This window comes from Bos taurus, chromosome 2 (assembly GCF_002263795.3).
Source record: "Bos taurus isolate L1 Dominette 01449 registration number 42190680 breed Hereford chromosome 2, ARS-UCD2.0, whole genome shotgun sequence".
In the NCBI taxonomy this organism is placed as follows: Eukaryota; Metazoa; Chordata; class Mammalia; order Artiodactyla; family Bovidae; genus Bos; species Bos taurus.
Genome location: NC_037329.1, coordinates 128,743,927 through 128,752,511, shown reverse-complemented (window position 1 = coordinate 128,752,511; position 8,585 = coordinate 128,743,927).

Here is an 8,585-nt window from a genome sequence, read left to right as displayed (position 1 = left end):
TTTGGTTCCAGAATCACTGCAGATGGAGACTGCAGCCGTGAAATTAAAAGATGCTTACTCCTTGGAAGGAAAGTTATGACCAACCTAGACAGCATATTAAAAAGCAGAGACATCACTTTGTCAACAAAGGTCCATCTGGTCGAGGCTATGGTTTTTCCAGTAGCCATGTATAGATGTGAGAGTTGGACTATAAAGAAAGCTGAGTGCAGAAGAATTGATGCTTTTGAACTGTAGTGTTGGAGAAGACTCTTGAGAGTCCCTTGGACTGCAAGGAGATCCAATCAGTCCATCCTAAAGGAGATCAGTCCTGGGTGTTCATGGAAAGACTGATATTGAAGCTGAAACTCCAATACTTTGGCCACGTGATGTGAAGAGCTGACTCATTTGAAAAGACCCTGATGCTGGGAAAGATTGAGGGCAGCAGGAGAAGGGGACGACAGAGGATGAGATGGTTGGATGGCATCACTGACTCAATGGACATGAGTTTGGGTAAACTCCAGGAGTTGGTGATGGACAGGGAGGCCTCGAGTGCTGCGGTTCATGGAGTCGCAAAGAGTCAGACACAACTGAATAACTGAACTGAACTGTGCCAGTCCTGTCCTGTTAATTGCAGGAAACTGCCTTTCCCAGACTCCTTTGCCAACGACTTCCTGCTAGGTTCAGTGCCTTGGGAGGTGAGCTGGAGGATAGAAGTCAGGGGATTTTCCCCCCTCTTCCTCTGCTTTGAGTGGCCTCCCCCAAAGGCAGTGTCTCCTCTTGGGCTCCTGCTGCCTCCAGCCAGGCAGCCGCCACCATCTTTCCATCAGGTGGCCTGGGCTCTGATAACGTCTCCTTCCATTTTCCTCTTTAGTTCAAAGGATGGAGCAACTTCCTGCTGTGGTGCCTCTCTGGGCTGCTTCTCAGTTCCTGAGTGAATTCTCAGCTCTTTCATCACCTGGGCAACCAACTCCCTTATGTGAAAGTCTCTTGGTTTGAAAGACTCAAGAGGTTTCTGTGCTCCTGAGTGGACTATGATGGCTGGAGGGCCTTTGGTGACTTTAGGGACAAGGGGGTGTGGGGAGATCACGGTCAGAGAAACAGGTTACAAAAATGCCAAGAAGGGCTCATCAGGAGAGGAGCAGTCGCTGGAATAATCTGGGCTGGTTGGATGAGAGGACAGGCTGCAAGCCTGAAGGTCTGTGGAAAGTGAAGTCTTCCTTGGGGACTCTCAGAAACACCTGGAAGAAGGAACCTGTGCGAGAACTAGGCCCCCCATACTTAGGCGGGACTATGATTATGGGACTATTAATGACAAGGAAGACACCTGGATTGTTAAAGAACTTGAGAACATCCAGACATCATTTCTAATAGTAAAAAATAAAAGAGAACAGCATTCATATCTGACTCTAGGGGTTTGGCTAAACACATAACTGTTAAGTCCATCCAACACAGGATGAATGCGGCCGTCAAAACAACGCTGGAGAAAACTGTTTTGTGACCCAGGTAAAGGGTCACCATATTTTGCTAAATGGAAAGAAGCCTGGGGAATTCCTTGGTGTATAGTGCTTAGGACTCTGCGCTTTCACTGCTAACAGCGCTGGTTCAATTCCTGGTTGGGGAACTAACATCCCGTAAACCAGCCAAAAAGAAGCATGGCATGAACTATGCCCAGTATAAGGCTTGTTAAAACACATACACACGTAGAGAAAACAGTCTGAAAGATATATATGAAAACATTCACGGAATTAACTCTGGCTGGTAGTAGAATTAAATGTATTTTTATTTTCCTGCCTTTGCTCATTTGCATTTTCTAAAGTTCTTACAGGAAATATATTATTTTATGACTTCAGCCGGAGAAGGCAATGGCACCCCACTCCAGTACTCTTGCCTGGAAAATCCCATGGACAGAGGAGCCTGGTAGGCTGCAGTCCATGGGGTCGCTAGAGTCGGACACGACTGAGCGACTTCCCTTTCACTTTTCACTTTCATGCATTGGAGAAGGAAATGGCAACCCACTTCAGTGTTCTTGCCTGGAGAATCCCAGGGACGGGGGAGCCTGGTGGGCTTCTGTCTATGGGGTCGCACAGAGTGGGACACGACTGAAGCGACTTAGCAGCAGCAGCAGCATGACTTCAGCCATGAAATTAAAAGACGCTTTCTCCTCGGAAGACAAGCTATGACCAACCTAGATGCATATTAAAAAGCGGAGACATCACTTTGCCGACAAACGTCCATCTAGTCAAAGCTAAGGTTTTCCAATAGTCATGTATGGATGTGAGAGTTGAATCATAAAGAAGGCTGAGGGCCGAAGAATTGATGCTTTTGAACTATGGTGCTGGAGAAGACTCTTAAGAGTCCCTTAGACAGCAAGGAGATCAAACCAGTCCATCCTAAAGGACATCAGCCCTGACTATTCATTGGAAGGACTGATGCTGAAGCTAAAGCTCCAATATTTTGGCCACCTGATGTGAAGAGCTGATTCACTGGAAAAGACCCTGATGGTGGGAAAGATTGAAGGCAGGAGGAGAAGGGGACGACAGAGGATGAGATGGTTGGATGGCATCACCGACTCAATGGACATGAGTTTAAACAAACTCCGGGAGATGGTGAAGGACAGGGAGGCCTGGCGTGCTGTAGTTCATGGGATCACAAAGAGTTGGACACGACTGAGTGACAGAACAACAAAATATTAAGGAAAAGTATGGTGGCAGCACAACGCAAGTGGCCACTGAAGCAGGGCCTTTCTCTGGGCTGGCCTGTCTCTGGGATTTCTTTTCCCTCAACCAGAGACCCCCTTCTTCACAGCCAGCTGGGATGGTTTCTCCTCTACTCATGATAGCTCCAGACTATCACAGATTCACTCTAAAAACTCCTTCTGGAAGATGTGGTATATATATGAATATATATAATGGAATATTACTCAGCCTTGAAGAAGAATGAAATAACTCATGGATGGACCCAGAGATTACCTACCAAGTGAAGACACACAGAGAAACACAAATATCATATGCTACCACTTACATGTGGAATCTAAAAAAAAAGATGCAAATAAAGTTTTTTTTACAAAACAGACGTACAGATTTAGACAACCAACTTATGGTTACCAAAGGGGAAAGGTGGAGAGGGATAAATTAGGAGGTTGGGCTTGGCATATACACACTATTATATATAAAATAGAAGATCAGCAGGGACATACTGTATCCCACGAGGAACTCTGCAGTGTGGCTCTTCGGTACTCTGTGGTGACTTATACGAGAGGCGGATCTGGAAAAGAAGAGATTTTTGTGTATGTTAGCTATATTCCTTTACTGTACACCTGAAATGAAAGCAACACTAAATATTAAAAAAAGAAAGCAACATTATAAATCAATTCTACTCCAATACAAAATTAAAAATTAAAAAAATCCTCCTTGAACTCTGGTGTGCTGTGTACTTGGCATTGTCCAATATTATTCTTGAGTTGTGCTCATGTTTATGACTGGACAAAAGAGGCTCTGGTGGGGGCAAAGTGGGGTGCCAGCATCATCTTCAAATATCGGACAGGCTGCTGCATGGAGAAGGGTTGAGCCCCTTTTTGGTAACCACCTCCAAACAGGAAAACCAGAGTACAGAGTAAGGGGACGTATTAAAGAGGCAAGTTCCTTTCGGTTTAAGGAAGCAGCTCTCCCCGTGAAGGTGTGGCCGACTTTGTGACGGGCTGCACTTGGCTGCTGGGGGTATTGGGTAAGAAGGTAGGGCACCAGGAGAGGCCCCCTAGATGACCTCCTTCTCTGGCCTCTCAGGTTTAAGGTGTTTGTCTCCCCAGTGAGGAAGACAATGTTCTGAGCGCACAGAGCACCCCTTGTGTTTCTCGGTAGCCTCCTCTGTACTCTCTCGTATCCTTCACAGAGCAGCTCTCCAGCCCCGACTTAGAGAACTGACCTTTATCTCAGCAGATTGCCCTTGCTAGCTCTTTGACTCAGACAGCCAGAAAAACGCACTTGTTTTCCCTCTGATAAAATTTTCCAATTACACCTTGCATTATCCTGCCTCTGAGCCTCTGCACAAGCTGTACCCACTGCTCAGAACACCATGTCCATCCCACTTTAATTCCTCTTCATTCTTGACTGCTTCTCAAGCTCACTTCCTCCAGGAAGCCTGCCCCATGTGATCAGCTCACCTGGGTAGATTAGGAGGCACAGCTCCCATGGCCCCCTGTCTTTCCTCCAACCTGGTACGTATCTCACCATTTGGGGGACAGAGCATGTAACTTGCATCCTGCACGAGCTGACACCAAGCAGATACCCAGGAATATTTGCCGGATGAATGAATGTGCTGAGGGAGCTGGCCAGGGCTTCAATACTGGCTGTGGAATACCCCTAAGCTGTGGAAAAAGCATTTCCTAAAATGACACTCAGGGATATGACCTGCTTCTGTCCCATCTCTGAACACCTGGGGATGCCAGAACCTGTTCTGTAGAAGCAAGAACATTAGCAGGGAGTGGGGTGTGCTTTGGGGGAGGGGAGTGCTGTTTCCATGGTGATTCAGCAGTGAAATGCTTGAAAGGGGTCCCTGACCACTCGTGGATGGGAGGAGCAAGGGATGAATCTTTGACAATTCACCCCAGAGCCTTTTATTAAAGAAAAGAAGCATCATATTCACTTTGGAGTCATTTGCCTCCAAGCCTGGCTGTGTTAATCAGGGACATTGGCTTAGATGTTCCAAGTTGGGAGCCTGGGTCTGCTCCCACCCCTACACCTGACTCCAGGTAACCTTGAGTAGACTTTGGTCCCTCTCTGGGCCTCTGTCTATGAAGGAGGCTGGGGTCTAGGAGTCCTCTAAGGGCCCCTGGAGCTCAAATGGCCTCTGCTTCTATGTCACTTTGACGTTGGAATCCTCTCCTGACATCCTGGAATTCCTTATCCAGTTGTTGTCAGTGACCACAAACACAAATTCAGCTCAGCAGTCACTGACTCTGCTTAGAATTTTAGCTGTCTCTCTCAGGGTAAGGAGTTCCAGCAGCTTATTACATGCTAACAAGGTCATGCTTCCTCATAAAACATTAAGAATACCCTGCATCACATACCAGGATTGGGGAAACAGGTTTATACATACCCTGGGAGTCAGGAAGTGAAAAGAATATGGGCCTTGGGCAGACAGACCTAGGTTCAAATCCTAGCTCTGCCACTTGCTTGCAGTGTGCAGGTAGCTTAAGTTTTCACCCTGAGCTTTCTCATTTACAAAAGAGAAAAAGAGCCTCTACTCTCAGTGATGCTGGGAGGATTAAACAAGCTGATGTCTCTGGGCAGTTTTGGAGGACACTTCCTGCAGTGAGTCTTCTCTGTTATAAAATGAGGAACCAAGGATCAAGAGAGGAGCCTTAAAAACCTTCATAAAAAACCAGCCTCCTGGGTATGTAGGCATGGAGATGGCAGGAGGTGGCAATCAGGACAGTCATAAATATCCACTTAGAAGGTTGAGTTGGCAGTAGTTTGTGAGGCCAAATTCCAGAGATGGGAGAAGTAAGGGATTGCATTCTGCAGTTTAGGCGTTGAGGCTGGATTAGAGCTATGTAGAGGAGGCTCCTATTCTTGCCTGGAAAATCCCGTGGATGGAGGAGCCTGGTAGGCTATAGTCCATGGGGTCACGGAAGAGTCGGACACGACTGAGAGACTTAACTTTCACTTTTCACTTTCCTGCATTGGAGAAGGAAATGGCAACCCACACCAGTGTTCTTGCCTGGAGAATCCCAGGGACGGGGGAGCCTGGTGGGCTGCCGTCTATGGGGTCGCACAGAGTCGGACACGACTGAAGCGACTTAGCAGCAGTAGCAAGCAGCAGAGGAAGCTCGACTGAAGCGACTGAGCACGCACGCCTGCACACATCCCGTGAAAGGGCTGCCCAGGTGGCACTAGTGGTAAAGAACCCCCCTGCCAATGCAGGAGACATAAGAGTTGCAGATTTGATCCCTGAGTCAGGAAGATCCACTGGAGGAGGGCACAGCAACCCAGTCCAGTATTCTTGCCTGGAGAATCCCATGGACAGAGGAGCCTGGTGGACTATGGTCCATGGGGTCACAAAAAGGCGGACACAACTGAAGCAGCTTAGCATGCATCCCCTGAAAGGGCCTGGAACTCAGAGATAGGAGTTGGAGTTGTGGAGTCCCCTGTTGGAATCTGGCTTCCAAGACATCCATTTAGTGCCCAGAGAAGTCAAGGCTCAGAGTGGGATGGGATGTGCTGAACAACCTAAAAGAATGGATGGGACTCACCCTGGAGGCACTGGCTCCTGGAGAGCAGCCTCCCATTCCCTGCTGATGGTTTGTCCCACCAGGACCGTGTACTCTAAGGCATTCTTCTTTTGGGATCGCCACCTTCTTCTCCCAAGCCCACTTAAAGAGACAGTAAGGGAAAAAACAGACTGCTGATAATTCATAAAGTGTAGTCACACCTCTGCATCCTATATCATCACATCACATGCCAAGGGGTGCGGCTCCCTGGGCAGAAATAGGCCCGAGCACCAACCAGTATCTCTTGAGTAACTGATTCATGGAACTGACTCACTCATTTAGACAGAGATATAACTTTTTGAAAAAGCGAAAGAGTTCCAGAAAAACATCTACTTCTGCTTTATTGACTATGCCAAAGACTTTGACTGTGTGGATCACAACAAGCTGTGGAAAATTCTTAAAGAGATGGGAATACCAGACCACCTGACCTGCCTCCTGGGAAATTTGTATGCAGGTCGAGAAGCAACAGAACTGGACATGGAACAACAGACTGGTTCCAAATAGGGAAAGGAGTACATCAAGGCTATATATTATCACCCTGCTTATTTGACTTATATGCAGAGTACATCATGAGAAATGCTGGGCTGGATGAAGCACAAGCTGGAATCAAGATTACTGGGAAAAATATCAATAACCTCAGATATGCAGATGACACCACCCTTATGGCAGAAAGTGAAGAACTAAAGAGCCCCTTGATGAAAGTGAAAGAGGAGAGTAAAAAAGTTGGCTTAAAAATCAACATTCAGAAAACTAAGATCATGGCATCTGGTCCCATCACTTCACGGCAAATAGATGGGGAAACATTGGAAACAGTGTCAGACTTTATTTTTTTGGGCTCCAAAATCACTGCAGATGGTGACTGCAGCCATGAAATAAAAAGATACTTGCTCCTTGGAAGAAAAGCTATGACCAACCTAGAGAGCATATTCAAAAGCAGAGACATTACTTTGCCAACAAAGATCTGTCTAGTCAAAGCTTTGGTTTTTCCAGTAGTCAGGTATGGATGTGAGAGTTGGACTATAAAGAAAGCTGAGCCCTGAAGAATTGATGCTTTTGAACTGTGGTGTTGGAAAAGACTCTTGAGAGTCCCTTGGACTGCAAGGAGATCCAACCAGTCATCCTAAAGGAAATCAGTTCTGAATATTCATTGGAAGGACTGATGCTGAAGCTGAAACTCCAATACTTTGGCTACCTGATGCGAAGAACTGACTCATCAGAAAAGACCCTGTTGCTAGGAAAGATTGAAGGCAGGAGGAGAAGGAGACAACAGAGGACGAAATGGTTGGATGGCATCACTGACTCAATGGACATGAGTTTGAGTAAGTTCCAGGAGTTGGTGATGGACAGGGAAGCCTGGTGTACTGCAGTCCATGGCGCCACAAAGAGTTGGACATGACTGAGCAACTGAACTGAACTGATAACTTCTCATCTTTTTTTATATATATATATATATTTATTTGGCTGCACTGCATTTGGGTTGCTGCATGTGTGATATTCTATCTTCATTGTGGCATAACGGGGTATTTTTTTTTAGTTGTGGCATGTGGGATCTAGTTCCCTGACCAGGGATTGAACCCCTGTATTGGGAGTATGGAGTCCTAGCTACTAGACCAGCAGGGAAGTTGTTGGGTTTTTTTTAAGCCCCCAAACTCCCATCACTTTAGCTTGATTTTGTGCACACAGGAATGAACTCCAGGAAGCTGTAAGCAAACAGTCATAGATGCTAAGTTTACAGAAAATAAAAGATTACAGGTAGGGGATTAAGGGCTTCCCTGGTGACTCAGACAGTAAAGAATGTGCCTGCAATGAGGGACACCTGAGTTTGATTCCTGGGTTGGGAAGATCCCTTGGGGAAGGGAATGGCTACCCACTCCAGTATTCTTGCCTGGAGAATTCTAGGGACAGAGGAGCCTGGCATGACTGAGTGACTAATCTTGGGAGGACAGAAGGGAGAACTCTCCTGCTCTACCTCTTGCTGTGAATCACAGACTCCCCAGAAAGAGACATAACCTTGCATGCCCAACAGGAAGAGGGCTACTATGTTACTACCCAGCAGGAGGAGGAATTTCTCTTTGCCTGGCAACAGCCTAGCCAATGAGAGACTGTCCTAACTCAGCCAATGAAGAGCCACTACCCTCGGAACTCCCAGTTTCCTGCAATAGATGACTTATAGCGGCCCGTCTTTCCCCTATAAAGGAACATTCCTCTCCTTGTTCTTTGGACTCGCTTGTTCACCACGGATTGCATGTCATAAATGGCAATTCTTTGCTCTTTCTGAATAAATCCATTTAGCTGGTAAAATGACAGGCCTTTTTTTTTTTTTTTAGGTTTTCCGAAG